At 34.6% G+C, this 15,413-nt stretch overlaps 1 long non-coding RNA gene across 1 annotated transcript in view; it reads left to right on the top strand.

Moving 5' to 3' along the window:
* The first annotated feature begins 8,968 nt into the window (after positions 1–8,968).
* LOC132026148 (uncharacterized) overlaps positions 8,969–15,413 on the top strand; it is a 15,450-nt gene continuing 9,005 nt past the window's right edge. Inside the window, exon 1 of the long non-coding RNA XR_009406795.1 lies at positions 8,969–9,057. This is a non-coding gene — a long non-coding RNA (uncharacterized LOC132026148). The remainder of the gene's footprint in view (positions 9,058–15,413) is intronic.

The raw sequence follows: 15,413 nt of genomic DNA, 5'->3' as shown, positions 1-15,413 counted from the left end.
AACAAATAAAGGAAAAAAAAAAGAGACAGGGAAGCAAACCAACAAACAGTCTCTTAACTATAGAGAACAAACTGATGGTTTCCAGAGTGGAGTTGAGGAGGAGAGGTTAAGTAGGTGATAGGGACTAAAGAGGGCACTTGTGATGAGCACTGGGTGATGTATGGAAGTGTTGAATCACTATGTTGTACACCTAAAATGAATATAACAGTGTATCTTAACTCTACCGGATTTAAAAAATACAAAGAGGGTGGATCAATTGGTTAAGCATCTGCCTTCGGCTCAGATCATGATCCCAGAATCCTGGGACTGAGTCCCAATGCTGAGATCCCTGCTCAAGGAGGAGCCTGCTTCTCCCTCTCTGTCTGCTGCTCCTCCTGTTTGTGCTCTCTTTCCCTCTCTCTCTCAAATAAATAAATTTCATAAATCTTTTTAAAAAATAATAAGAATTTTTAAAAAAATAATAATTTTAAAAATCCACAAAAAAATAAAACTAAAGACATACCATAAATAGAATAAACTTGTGGTTGCAGAAAAGAAGATGGTGTGGTGGTGGGCGAAGTGGGTAAAGGGGAGTATGAGGTACCAGCTTCCAGTTATGGAATGAATAGTCACAAGGATAACCGGTACAGCTTAGGAGATGCAGTCACTGGTATTGTACTAGTGTTACATGGTGACAGATGGCAGCTGCCCTTGTGGTGAGCACAGCATAATATATGGAGTTGTCAAATCAGTATGTTATACACCTGAAAGTAATGTAACAATGCATGTCAACTACAATTTTTAAAAAACTGGATCTTGGGGCACCTGGGTGGCTCAGTGGTTTAAGCCTCTGCCTTCCGCTCAGGTCATGATCTCAGGGTCCTGGGATGGAGCCCTGCATCGGGCTCTCTGCTCAGCAGGGAGCCTGCTTCCCCTCCTTCTCTCTGCCTGTCTCTCTGCCTACTTGTAATCTCTCTCTATGTGTCAAACAAATAAATAAAATCTTTTTTAAAAATTGGATCTTATTTGTATTTCCTAGAATGCTGCTCATGTATTTCCTAGAATGCTGCTCATGCTATGTACATGGTAGATAGCTGATAATTTTTTTAAAAGATGTATTTATTTATTATTGTAGAGAGGGTGTGTAGTGGGGAGGAGCAGAGGGAGAGGAATTTTAAGCAGACTCCCTACTAAGGTGAGTGCCAAGGGCAAAGCCGATCTTGATCCCACAATCCCGAGATCATGACTTGAGCAGAAACGAAGAGTTGGATGCTTAACCACTGAGCCACCCAGGCACCCCTCTGGTGGTTTTTTTAAATGACTACCTGTAGAGACAGGCCTGTTCTGTGATACAGAACAAAAGAGATTTGGAAGAGTCAGAATGGAAAAAGAAAAGGAAAACCCAGTAGTTGGATGGATATCAGATCACCTCTGTAGTTTCAAAAATCCACAGATTCCAGGGCACAACATCAGACCTACTGATCCCACATATCTGAAGGAAGGCCTAAGAATCCTTACCTTTAATGTGGACCCAGGTGATTTTAATGTTAAGCTGAGAACAAGAACCACTGTTTAGGTACCTAACCTTTCTTTTCCTAGCTGGTGCGCTATAAACGAGTGAAATAAATAACACCTTCTAGCTTTATATTTCTCAAAGTGTATACATACTATTTATATGTTTATTAACATATATACATATTTTTTATCATCTCAGTTGAGCAATATATATTCAAGAAATCAGTACCTTGGTATAAAATTGACCTGGGCAACTCCCTGCACAGTCAAAGAGTTTGCTCCTGGTAGATCCCTTGCCCAACCCGGGCCCTTTTGTGTATCATCTGTGCACTCACACCTTTAACCCCAAATGAAAACAAGTGAAAGACATCCAGCAGTCACGTCCAGATGGGCCAGTGTTTGAACCTTGGTCCTTTCACACATCCAAGCAAAGACCAGGCCTTCCCTCTACTCCAAATCCCTCTAGTTTGTTGACAAAAGGAAAAAAAGAAAGAGTATCCCTCAACACAGACAAAAAACTTCAACATTTTCAGCTACAGTGATTGAAGTAAAACTTGCCAGGTTATGGACTTTATATTCCCTAAATAGTACTACATAGACACAACTTCTAATGCTTAATGCTGGCAAGATTTATATCTTTTTCAGTCCTACAAATACATGCCACAAAGAAGGGAGGATTGACAAAGAGATCAAATTTACCTCAACCGACATGAATTCTGGAAAAGGGATACGAGTTATCTCATGGACTCCTTTAAGTCCATGATTACAGGTTTATTGACTCTAAAGATGGGCAATTTCTATACTCATTATGACAATTTTGGGGCAGATGGCAGTCAGTGTCTCATTCTAATATGGTAAACATATGTTATTCCACTTTTACTTAGAAAAAATTAACTTTAAAAACCTATTGATCTAACAACATCTAAAATAACCTCTGCTTCTAAACAAGGTGCAGATTTTTTTGCTTTTTAGACCGAGGTATTGGTAAATATCTCAATTTTTAAAAAATCTCTTATTAGGGTATGATTGGACTGGATAAGTTGATGTTTCAAATGGCAGCTTTTGTCATCTGTTGTTTACTATGCTAGAAGAGAATTTCTGAGTTCTCAATTTAAATACATGTTTAAATTAGTCATTGTACTTCAAATCTTCATGTAATACCAATACTAACTTATCAATTATAAATCACAAAGTATTATTTAGACATAACTTATACATATAATCATTACATAATAATCATTATATAATAATCTGATTATAACAATGTTGTTATTACAGAAAATCATCAATACAAAATTAACTGCTATTAAATGTAATAGTTTATCACACATAATTTTTCATAATATTACAAATTTTTAAACAAAATACTAATCATAGCATTATTTTTCACCAGATATCAGAAGAAAATATAAATTCAAAAATTTTCTGAGTCAGAAAACAGAACATGGAAAGCCATTAGAGAAGTAAAGTTTAAAATGTTTAGAATAGTGAATATATATGTGGCAAAAATAGATATAAATTTGCAGTAAAAGGACAAATGTTTATAGTTACCACTTTGAACAAAATGTAGCCTGGAAACATGCTCTCTACAGAGAGTAGAGGTTGTGAATTTCACTTCTACTTCCATGTCAGCCAAAACTTACGATTAAAAAACTGCAAAACAAAATAAAATTTAAAAACTAAAAATTTCATTGAACTAAATGTATTTTCTGCCAAGCCAGGTACATAGACATAAAATTTGAATATAATTTAGTACAAAATTTTGTTGACAATTACCTCCATCAAGTAAGAAATTTAAAGTTTAAAAAATGACACCACATTATAAGTAGGAGGTTTGGGGGAACCTATAACACACAAAAACTATCAAGTGGTTACAAGTAATCCCATATTCTAGTCACTTTTTCTATCTGAAAAGATTCTGTATTTCATTTGTTAAAAAAATACTCTGGAGATAAAAAAAAAGAAATGATAGTTTGAAGAATAAGAAGGGTGCAATTGGGGTACCTGGGTGACTCAGTGGGTTAAGCCTCTGCCTTCGGCTCAGGTCATGATCCCAGGGTCCTGGGATCCAGACCCCCATTGGGCTCTCTGCTCAGCAGGGATCCTGCTTCCTCCTCCTCTCTCTCTGCTTCCTCCTATCTCTCTGCTTGCTTCTCTGCCTACTTGTGATCTCTCTGTCAAATAAATAAATAAAATCTTAAAAAAAAAAAAGGGTGCAATTGTGAGTGGGCATCACCTATTACAGATATTAGTAAATATGAAGAAATGGAAATATAGGCCCATACTAACGTGCACAGTGTTAAAAAGTGATATCTGATTTGAAAAATGTTATTAATAATGCTGCAGCAAGAGAAGCATCTTGGTGGCTCAGTCAGTTAGGCATCAGATTCTTGATTTCTTGTTCAGGCCATGATCTTCAGGTTGTGAGATCCAACCCTGCATGGGGCTCCATGCTCAATGGGAAGTGTGCTCGAGGTTCTCAGTCTTCCTCTCCCTTTTCCCCTCCCCACCCAAAAATAAATAAATAAATCTTTTAAAAAATAATGCTGCAGAAAGAAACAATATAAAAATGGGGGAGGGCATCTGGGTGGCTCAGTCAGTTAAGTGTCTGCCTTTGGCTCAGGTCATGATCCCAAGGTCTTAGTATTGGGCCCCACATCAGGCTCCCTGCTCAATGGGGAGCCTGCTTTTCCCTCTCTCTCTCTGCTGCTCCCCCTGCTTGTCCTGTCTTGCTCTGTCAGATAAATAATTCTTTTTTTTAAATGGGGGAAACTGTATACTGTCATTGAACTCCTAAGTGATACCATTTTTTGGCAAGATAATCATGTGTTCAGAGAATCATCCAAGAGAATTTATGAACCTAGTAATGGGATTTTTTTTCATTTGCCAGAAACCATAGCAATATCTGATAATAATATATACATTATATATCATGCATATATAATTTATAATATATATGCCATTTAGGGAATGAAATACAAAATCAAATTGTTAAAATTATAGTAGATGCAATGAATGATATTACCTTGGATGATACAATGTTTCTCAATTATTATATACTAATGTTAGTATTTCAATTATTATAGATCAAATTTTCCTGTAAGCCATGCAGCATTTTTTAAAAAGTTATTTCCAAATTATTTCCAAAATAGAAGTATTTGGTCCAAGAACACATGGCTCCAAAAGAATTATACACAGGTTAGTGACCTATATTTAAAAACTGGATCTAGATAAAACTAATCTCAAAGGCTAAGCTTAAAACAGTGTCACAAGTGTGTGTGGAAAACATAATAGATTGAAAAAAAAAAAAGCTCAGAAAAAGAATTAGGTATTGTATATTACTTACAATGTACATTATGTAAATTTGATAATGAAAAATTCAGGTTAAGTTCTTTCTTGATATCATCAGGTTTATATTACCCAAGATCAATACGACCATTTTTCAGCTACAATCTAACTTTGGAGTGCAAACGCACCTTGAGATTTTTGCTGACTAAGCTATGAGATGGCCAAACTGATGCAATCATGTCACCAAAAACTCAGCTGAGAGTAGGATGCTTTACTCTTAGAAACTATTGATAATATTAATAAAAATTTTCTGGAACAAACCAAACTTCCCGTTTCAAATATTTCCTTTTTTAAATGTTCAGGATTAATCAGTTATGGTATTTGAAGTAAATTTAATGTTATGAGCAAAATTATGCAAGCATCAAAAATCAATGTACTTGATTTTCTTGGAACTGTCAAAAGGATTAGTATCTTTTTGAAGAGAAATAAAGCAGTAATGTTGTCTAAAAATTGTCAATAAACAAATTGCAATCCCTGACACTGATACCAATATGTATCAATGTAACATAAATAATACTAGTGTAAAGAGTAAAAGAACAGATTTTGGCTGCAAATTCCCTGATCAAGTGGGTCTATATTCCAAAATTAAATTCCCAAAATCAACTTACATTTTCTATTTTGGATATAGAAGTATTACCATGAAAAGGAAGATTTATGATACTGAAAAAATCTTGGCTTTAACTATTACATCTATGTCAACTTTTCCCTTGAAATCAAATAATGACCCAGTACAGACTGTGACATTAAAAGAATCAGAGGGGGAGACAAACCACTGAAAGACTGTGGACTCTGAGAAACAAACTGAGGGTTTAGGAGAGGAGAGGAGAGGGGGATGGAGTGAGCCTCGTGGTGGGTATTAAGGAGGGAGGGCATGTACTGCATGGAGCACTGGTTGTGGTGCATAAACAATGAATTTTGGAACACTGAAAAAATTAAATTAAATTAAAAAAAAATTTTCTCAAACCAGTCACCAGTGGAGAATATAGCATTTTCAAGTTAAAATATATTAAAAATTACTTAATGTCTGCAACATCTCAAGAAAAAAACAAGATATTGGAACCAATAAACATCAAATAGAATTTTATTCCAAAAGAGCAATTGGTAACCGTTCTTGATTTATTTTATCACAGTAACTCTGGGTGCCTATTTATTGTGATAAAATATTTGTATTTTCTCTTATTTCATGCTCAATAATTTCATTTAATCTGCCCAAACCAAATGATATTACATTTATTGCTATTATTGAGGAATAAATAATAGGCTGATCATTAAAAGTTTGTCTAAGAGAAAGGATACTTTGTTCATATGTATACAAAGTCTCCTTAAAGGATTAGTGGAAGCCTGAGTTTTAAGAAGCTAGCTGCAAGCAGGTTCAAGTGCACACTTTCTTGTGTCATAACCTTAAAGACAAGCCAGACAGGTTCCTCCTAGCTAAAAAGTCTCAGTTAGAGCTCTCTTTGTTCCAACTTATGCTCATCAGCTCATTTCTGAACCCTTGGTGTGCAGGATAAATGGTTTGTGTGCCTAGATTTAACTCACACATCTAGTCTGGTCAGGAAGATGCGGGTCAAGATGCCATGGTTGATAACCTCAGTCATACTACATAGGGATGGGGGAGGTAGGCAATTTCTAAATGGGAGGGTTGAAGGCACAAATACCAAAAGGCAAAAGGAAAATAATTCAGCAGGCTAAACCACAACCTCTGTCATCCCCTACTATTGCTTCACATTTTGTATTTGAATTCTGGTCTTTGAAAAATTGCCAGAAAAAAAAAAAAAGAAAGAAAGAAAGACAAGACAAGACAAGACAAGACAAGACAAGTAAAATTGCCAGCAAGCTGAGAATAGCCAGCAACGTACACTTTATCAACCCTTACACAGGGAAATGACCAATGTATTACAGATAAATATGACCAAAAAGTCTATAAAGAATGCAGAATGAGATGATAAATACAAAAAAGTTTGCAAATTAAGCTGGGAGAGGAATAATGTCCTTAAATATATCAGGCTAAGTACTTTACCTGTATATAAATGAAGAGAGCCTGAAAATTTAACCTAGAATCCCACTGAATTCATTTCTGTATATTATTTGAATTTTGTAGCATAACATTTAATGTGTTTAGTGAACATTTTATCATCCATTCTATATTGTGGTTTCGGTTATTCTTTTTTTCTTTAAAGATATACTGATTTATTTATGAGAGAGAGAAAGAGAGAGAGAGAGAGCAGGGAGGGAGGGGCAGAGGAATAGGTGAGAAAGAATCTTCAAGCAGACTCCCCAATGAGCGCAGAAGGCTTATGCGGGGCTGGATCCGAGGACCCAGAGACCATGATCTGAGCTGATGGCTCGAGAATCAGCGGCTTAACCACCTAAGCCACCCAGGTGCCCTGTGGTTTCAGTCATTCTTAAGGAAAGCTTTTTGCCATATTGATAAAGCCCTAAGAACTTTCTCACTTTTTTAAAGAGATAAACCTGAACTTAGTAGATCCCATCAGCAATTACAGTTGGATTATGGTGTGTGGACCAGGGAATGGTGCCCTTACAGAATAATTCCTAAATCATTTCTATTCTTTTCTGGGGGTGCTCAGTGAAAACTGTTTAATATTCTGTTGTTATTCGACCCCTGGCTCTTGTTCAAGAGCTCATTAGAAGTTCCAACTTTAAACATGTTCTTTTGAATCTAGATTTTCAGTTGTATTACAGGTCCATAAATAGAGTAGGAAAGGGAAGTAAGCAATGATTCAAGTTTCCAGCCCCACTTTTACCATCAATTTATGTTATCTCATTTATGTCACCTCCTTCCTCTGTGCCTTTGGGTTTTGCTCATATAAAGAGAGTAATAATATGAGTTAGCAAATATGTATCAAGAGCTTCCCATGTCCCATATAAAATGTGCAGCATACAAGTAAATCATTTTCCTTCTTTGGGTGTCAGTGTAGCCATAAAATATAAACTTGGGGTAGACAATCTCTAGAATTCTCTGATCATACCATAGCATGTTATTGTAGAAGTCAAAAGAAAAAGACAATGGGTATGAAAATTATTTGAAAAGCATAAAATCTTTCATAGTAATGATACTAGAGGACTGAAGGAATATAAATATATTTACATGATTTCTTTTAAAGAGCATATTTTATTAAAATCCCACTAATATCTAGACCTAATAGGCACTATCCAGTTGTAAGAGGAGCAAAGATGGAGTCACTTATCTTGGTCATGTTAAAAATTAGACATTTTAGATTATCAATATTACATCAGAGATGGTACCTCCCCCATTCTCCCCTTTAAAATTACCTTGTTACCATTATTGGCATCTGGTTCTTAAAAGAATGGGTTTTCCATGAGTCTGCTCTTTCTTTTGTCCAAGAATCATTCTGAACTAGTTCAAACTATTGGTTTAATATCAATCCTTTTTTTTTCTTTTTCAAGTGTAGAAGTTGGTTTAAAAACAGTTTGTAAAGAAGAAAAAAGTTTATAAACACTGAAAATAAGATAACATTAAAAACAAATTTACACTTGCATGCATCCACAGAACCATGAAGGGAAATTATCATTCATTGAAAGCATCTTCTTGCTGGCAGATAATAATGATGGCTAATGAGACTGACATTTACACTGCTCAGCAAAAAAGTATTTTTCTAAACATGATGTATAATTAACATAACTTGCACACAAATCATACACACAAAAAGCATCAAATTATTAAGACTTATGAGTGAATAATGTCCTCCAAAGATTTCTATTCAATCACTTTGTATTTTATGAGTAATTTTAAGGCTACTTTAGAATTTTTTCTTCATTCTTCTAAGCGAAGATAAACCAGTTCACATTGATGAAAACTATCAGTTCTTTCAGCTTGGAAGAAAGAAAAAAGGACTGCAGGGAAAGGGAAAGAGGGAGGAGGAAAAAAAGAAACAGTAACCCTAGACTTTGAATAAAAGCCCTTGAAAAATGTTGGCTACCTTCCATAGAGTAGAATGTCTCATTATGTTTGGATCCCTATTGTTTTTCTTCATAAGGTGTATTTTCTGTCATTATGAATAGTGTTCCCTTTATTTCTATTAACAATTACTTACTTATTTTCTGAATAGGTTTGGATCCTTTTTACATTAGCGGCTGAGAGAAATACTACTAATCACAGACTTTTCCATATGATGAAGGATAAGCCTCTTACAAGTCTATGTGGAATTATTAACACCACGTGTGACTGCACAGGTAAATATAGTAAAACTATAAAGTTGGGGGTTTATTTTGAAAATGTTGAACTTTATTATTTTATGACTTTAGAGAAGACTTTAAAGCAGACAGATGCAGGGGAATACTAACATGCTGAGAAAATAAATAGGACTCGCAATTTACATTGTTGAGCAGTGCTAGGCAAGGTTCTAATCATAACTGTGGCTAGGTTCTGTACATGTTTTCATTTCCACCTTAAGAATTTCCACAGAAGTCTCCACTGCTCAGTACTCACTCAAGTCAGGAATCAACTTTTCCATCAGCACTGCCTTTCCTGCAGCTTTCATTCCCCAGTTCATCCAAATCTTCCTGCTTCTCATTTCCTCAGGACTCTACGTTCTGATAAACAAAGTCAATGTTTCAGCTTAGTGTGCATTTGTTAGAATACCGCTGACTAATGGGTGTTAACATTTCTTGTTCTTCAGAATTTCTCCCCTTAGGTCTTTCTTGAACCTTACCAAGTTTCAAAATAAAATTTCCTGTAAGTGCTATTTCTGTTCAAGAATCTGCACTAGTTCAGTGCAAGGGCTTTGTCAAATGATCTTCTCTTTTCCAGTTCAGTCTCTCTCTAGATAGTGATCTGTTCAATTCTGTGTAGTTAGGTCAGATCTCTTCACAGTTCCTCACATGTACTGCTCAGACCCACTCTGCGTCTGTGTAATTCTTTTGTCCTGAAATATCCTCCTGCCCAGTCACATCAATCTTTGTTCAACATATAATCAGCTAAGCATCTGCATATAAATACATGTATTTGCTAAAATATAATTCAATTTCCATCTCCCTAATAAAGTCCCATGTCCATAATGATCTAATTCTTAGTCTGTTTTTACTAACTTGAAATGGTACCTGCTTATTTTACTTTTTAATCATAACTCAGTATGTTAAAACATTTTTATATTAATTGCAGCTATTTGTTCTTTTAGGAACCTAGAAATCTTAAAGCAGTCTGATCTTGATTGAGAAGGCTATGAGGAATCATTCAAAATTTTTGAACTACGGCGAAATATGATGGGAGCTGCAATTTTTTTGACTCCATCTTCTCTCTATAGAATAGATAACACTTGGGATACTTCATCATTCCCAATGTTTAAATCCTTTGGTGCTGTCCTACAGCTTTCAGCTAAATAATGCTCTAGCACTGATATGCCTTTACAATCTTCTCTACTGCAAATTTCTGCTGCTCTTCCCTTTTGCTTTATGCCCTTCACTTCTGCTACATAGAACTAATAAATCCATGAATTCATCATGCTTCCAGGATAAAAGACAAATGAGCAGCAGAGAAGGAGAACCCCAGAGTAGATAATTACTTTAGAGAAAGAAAAATGCTTAGTCAATCTATACATAAATAATCATTCATGAACCTAAAAACTATTAATAAGTCATTGATGGAACAATAAAAGGACCTATATACAGTTAATGGTTCAACTAGTTAAGAGGGCCTGGGTTAGATTACAAAAGCTTGAAAAAATGTCCAGATAATAGGATCAACTAAATATTTGGAAATGAAATCTGAAAAAAACTCCCACATGTATTAGCAACTACATACACAGCATCATGATGCTTGCAGTTTTGTATTTAAGAGAAAATTTAAAATTCTGTTGTATTATTACTCATCATATTCCTCTATAAGAAACATTTGTATATCTCTAGATTTCTCAAATTTATATGCTGGAAAGCTGAAACTACTACAACTTCCGGGCTACCTGAAAGACATGCTTGGACTCATTCTGGTGGCAGTGACCAGTATACAGACAACACATTATAAAAAACAAAATAGTCTCCTTAGGAAAGAGTCTGAGATTGCACATGTAAGTGTGATCAGTGGCAACAGGGAAAAAATGTCCTGTGACTCCTGCAACTGTGTTCAATCCTCATTTCAGTAAACCAAAAAACTGACGAAGAACATGCAAAGTGATCCTTTACTTCCTGGAGAAAACAAAAAACAAAACACAAAACTGAAAATGGCCAGGAGATAGCTGAGAGAGGCCCTTCTGCACTTGCAGCCGGTCTTATCTTTTTTGAAGATAATATCTTAGGTCTTTCCCTTGTGAAAAACTTCCTCCTGCTCTTAGGATAGGACAAAACTTGTAATATGAACTGCAAGACCCTGTATCATCTAGGCTTGAGATGTCCAATATAGTTCCCACTAGCCACATGTGGGTATTATTTTTAAAATAATTAAAATCAAGTAAAACTTTAAATTGTGTTCCTTAGTTGTATTAGCCACATTTTAAGTGATCAAAAGCCACATGTGGTTGGGATTCTGGCTGGATTCTGTTTCTATTTCTTTTTTTTTTTTCTTTAATAAAGATTTATTTATTTATTTGGCAGGAGGACAGAGAGAACATGGGGGGAAGGGCAGAGGGAGAGAATCCTCAAGCAGAATCGCCATTCAATGCAGAGCCAGACACAGGGCTGGATCTCACCACCCATGAGATCACAGCCCATGAGACTACAACCTGAACCGAGGCCAAGAGTCAGACGCTTAACTGACTGAGGCACCCAGGAGCCCTGGGACTCTGTTTCTTCATCTAACCACATATATTTGTGTACTTTCATATTTATATGTCCTACTTAAACTATAAAAATTTTAAAAGCATTTGTTTCTTTTATTTAAATGTTTGGCTTCTAAAATATTGGTAAGGGCTTCCTTCTAGTTTGGGATGGCAGACTGAATATATTCATTTACCTTTAGTCTTTAAGGAGGTTTTCCTGAAAAGACACAAAAAGTGTTTTTAAAGGAATGGAACCATAAGAGGGCTGGTAAACTAGAAGGAGGACTACCAAAGGACCAGAAAAGCTAAAGTAACTAACAATGATATAAAATAGAAAAACAACAAAAGAAATTAATACAAACACCAAAAAGAACAGCCCTTTCTAAAGAAAGGCTCAGTGTCAGCCACTACAAAGAGAAAGAATCAATGGTGATGACAATTAAATAGATAGCAGCTTTTGACACAACTCAGTCATTTAGACAGCTTTTCCTCTTTCCCAGGCTCTTCATAGATAGAGTCTATAAAGCCAGGTTTTTAGCCCTCATGGATTAAACTTGATTTTGTTCCCCCAAATGGGAAAGGAGTCAACAGATTGTTGGAGCCTGCAAGAGAAGCAGAGCAAAACCAAAGATAGCAATGAACCATCACACTGGTCCCTAAGGAAATTAATAGAAAGAGAAGGCAGCTCCATCCAGTGGTGAAATACACTAAAACACTCCACCCTGAGATAAAGCTCCCTTTAATTTAGGAATGATAAAAGTTCCAAGTCTTGAGGATATTGTAGAGTCTAGAACTAGCCTTCTCATTTAAGAGTCAGGAAAAGAGAACTGTACAACCATACAGCTTCAGAAGAAACACACACCAAATGCCTACAATAATCAACTAAATCTTGATTCAAAAATATGAACAAAAAACAAAGATTCCAGTCACTTAAGGAAAACTACTAACAGAAAAAAAAAATCCCATCAGAGAAAACAGAGATAATTTAAGAAAAAGAATAAACTTCAAAATACATACATTAGAATTTCTGTTGGTGAATTGGTAGACAATGTGAATACGAAGCTAAAGTAACTAACAATAATATAAAATAGAAAAACAACAAAAGAAATTAATACAAATTTGAACTTGGAGGAAAAGAGAGGAAAATTCCTAAGAAACAAAAATGGGAATTGAAAAGCAAAGACATTAAATACGGTGTTGTAGATCTAGGGGCTTATAACACAAGTAAATTCAAACAAGGCATTTGGGTCCTAATTCCCATGGTGGAATAGAAGAAAAGACATTTGGTACATAAGTGTGTAGTAATTGAAACTCAGAGATTTATATAAAACCAGTCTGTTTTCTCAGTCAAAGAGAGATTAGAAAAATATTGTTCAATAATTCATGTATATGACAAGGAAATTTATCTTTGCCCAGAACTTAAGGTTAGCAAAGAAAACATATCAGAGCCATATGGGAATTCAGAGTCGGAATTTTTAATCTATTTGATAAAAGACTCTCCGTGCCAAAAAAATAAACTGTTCCCAGTCTGGTTTCACTACATCTAATATCTGGCAGAAACAAACCTATAACTGTTCTGTGTCACCCCTCCCACAACAGGACCCAAGAACTGTCACAGAAAAACCACAATCCATTGAAGATGAACTCATGATCAAAAATTACAGAACACATGTAAAAATGATCAAGCATAAGTAAGAGTCAGAAGATACAACAAACAAAAAAATCTGTATCTCGACCACTTAAGATGATAAAATGCTCATAAATAGATCATAAGATAATTATACTTAAAATAATTTAAATGAAATAAGAAGGGAGAAACTACAAAAGATATAGAAAGCACTATAAAAAGAAATAAACATATTTAAAGTGAACCAAATATAGCAGGTAGAAAAGGAAGAAAAAGTCACTGAAATATAAACCAAAATGGATAGACTAACCACACTAGACACTGTTAAAAAGATAATTAGTAAACTAAATGACTAAAACATCAGATTATAGCACAAGGGTTTACAAGATTGGAGAAGAGTAAAGAGAAATTATAAGACATGGAAGGTAAAATGTGAAGATCCAGCACATATCCGAGAAGAGTTTCAAGAAGAGAATACAGTGAAAATGAGGAGAGGCAATGAGATCATGGTTGAGAATTTTTCAAAACTGATGAAGATATGAATTCTAAAATGAGAGGTACCCTTAAAGAAAAATAAATAAAAAGAAACTCACATCTTGGCCTATTGTTGATAAACTCAGGACATCAAAGGGAAGAAAAACCTTAAAATTAACCAAAAGGGACGGACAAATTATCTCTAAAAATAGATGAACTGTAAGGAAAGGCCACAAACGATCTCTTCAAAATGGCAAATTGTTTTTCAAGGGAAAGAAAAACACACATTTTTAGAACTTCAAAGACTGAATTTAGCAAAATCTTCCCAGTGAAAGAACTGCTCAACAACATACTTTGAGAAGGAGATTAACTCCAAAGAACTGAGTATTGGCAAGAAACAACAGGAAGCAAAGAAATTAGTGAACAGGTGAGTAATTAAAAAATAACTGGAAATAAATTCTGATAAGAAGAACATTTAAGTTTAAATTGGTTATTCAGAGTTTAATTGTTGTAAGGTCCTAATTCTCTTTGGACAAAAGATATAGGCATTAATTAACTTTAGACATTTATATCAAATATGCATGTTAAAATTCCACCTTAATAATGAAAAGACTTGATTTAGAATCTATCAGTTCACATCAATAGCAGGGAAAAGTGGGGAATAAGATAACTCAATCTAAAAGAAGTCAGGAAAAGAAAATAAAGAAGCTAAGTTAAAGCATTTGGAAATTGAAAGCAGGGTAATATATTTGGAAGTTATTATAATTACTCTTATTATTAAAGTAAATTATAGTCATCTAAACCAGGAATTACAATAATTATAAACTAATTTAATATATCTTTGTGTGTGTATGGGATCCACAGATTAAAGGAATCACAAAGTTATGTCAGAAAAAAAAAAGAAGATGCCACCAAAAAAATAGCAATCAGACAATAAAAGACTTGGCATTTCAAAAAGGTGATTGTTGAAATAAAAATTCAATGAGTAATGTGATTAGAAAGAACAGCTCTCAAGTCCAAGTTAGTAGCCAAGACATAAAAATCAAAAAAATCTCCAAAACATAAGAGTTATTTGTTGACTACTATATACCACAGAAAACATAACTTTGCTCCTATTATGTGCCAGACGCTGTTCTAAGGACATTACCATTACCAAATAATTGACTATTATTATTAACTAATAAATTATATAATGCCATTACCAAATAATTGACATTACCAAATAATCCAACAACGTATTATTACCCCCATTTTACAGATGAGAAAACTGAAGCACAGAACAATTAAACAATTTGCCAAAAAGACAAAAGAAAAACAGCAAAGTTCAGAAACACAGAGGGTAGATTCCAAAGTTCAAATATATAGGAATAAGACTTCCAGAAGCAAACATCAGAGGCAACAGAAAGTAGAAGATAATTAAATTATAGACACTATCATTTTTAACTCAAAAATTTTCTGAGTTAAAAATATAGTTACATGTATATTTTGATTTAAAGAGCCTACCACATACAAGCATAATAAATTATTAAATTGTCTATGCCTATAAATGGTCTAGATTCTGAAAATAAAGAGAAAAATCAAGAAAGCTTCCAGAGTGGAAAATCTGGTATCTTTTTTTTTTTTTTAATTTTTTATTTTTTATAAACATATATTTTTATCCCCAGGGGTACAGGTCTGTGAATCACCAGGTTTACACACTTCACAGCACTCACCAAATCACATACCCTCCCCAATGTCCA

The sequence above is a fragment of the Mustela nigripes genome, chromosome 10 (assembly GCF_022355385.1).
Source record: "Mustela nigripes isolate SB6536 chromosome 10, MUSNIG.SB6536, whole genome shotgun sequence".
Classification (NCBI taxonomy): domain Eukaryota; kingdom Metazoa; phylum Chordata; class Mammalia; order Carnivora; family Mustelidae; genus Mustela; species Mustela nigripes.
The sequence above is the reverse complement of the archived record's forward strand: the minus strand, read 5'-3'. Positions and strand labels throughout refer to the sequence as shown.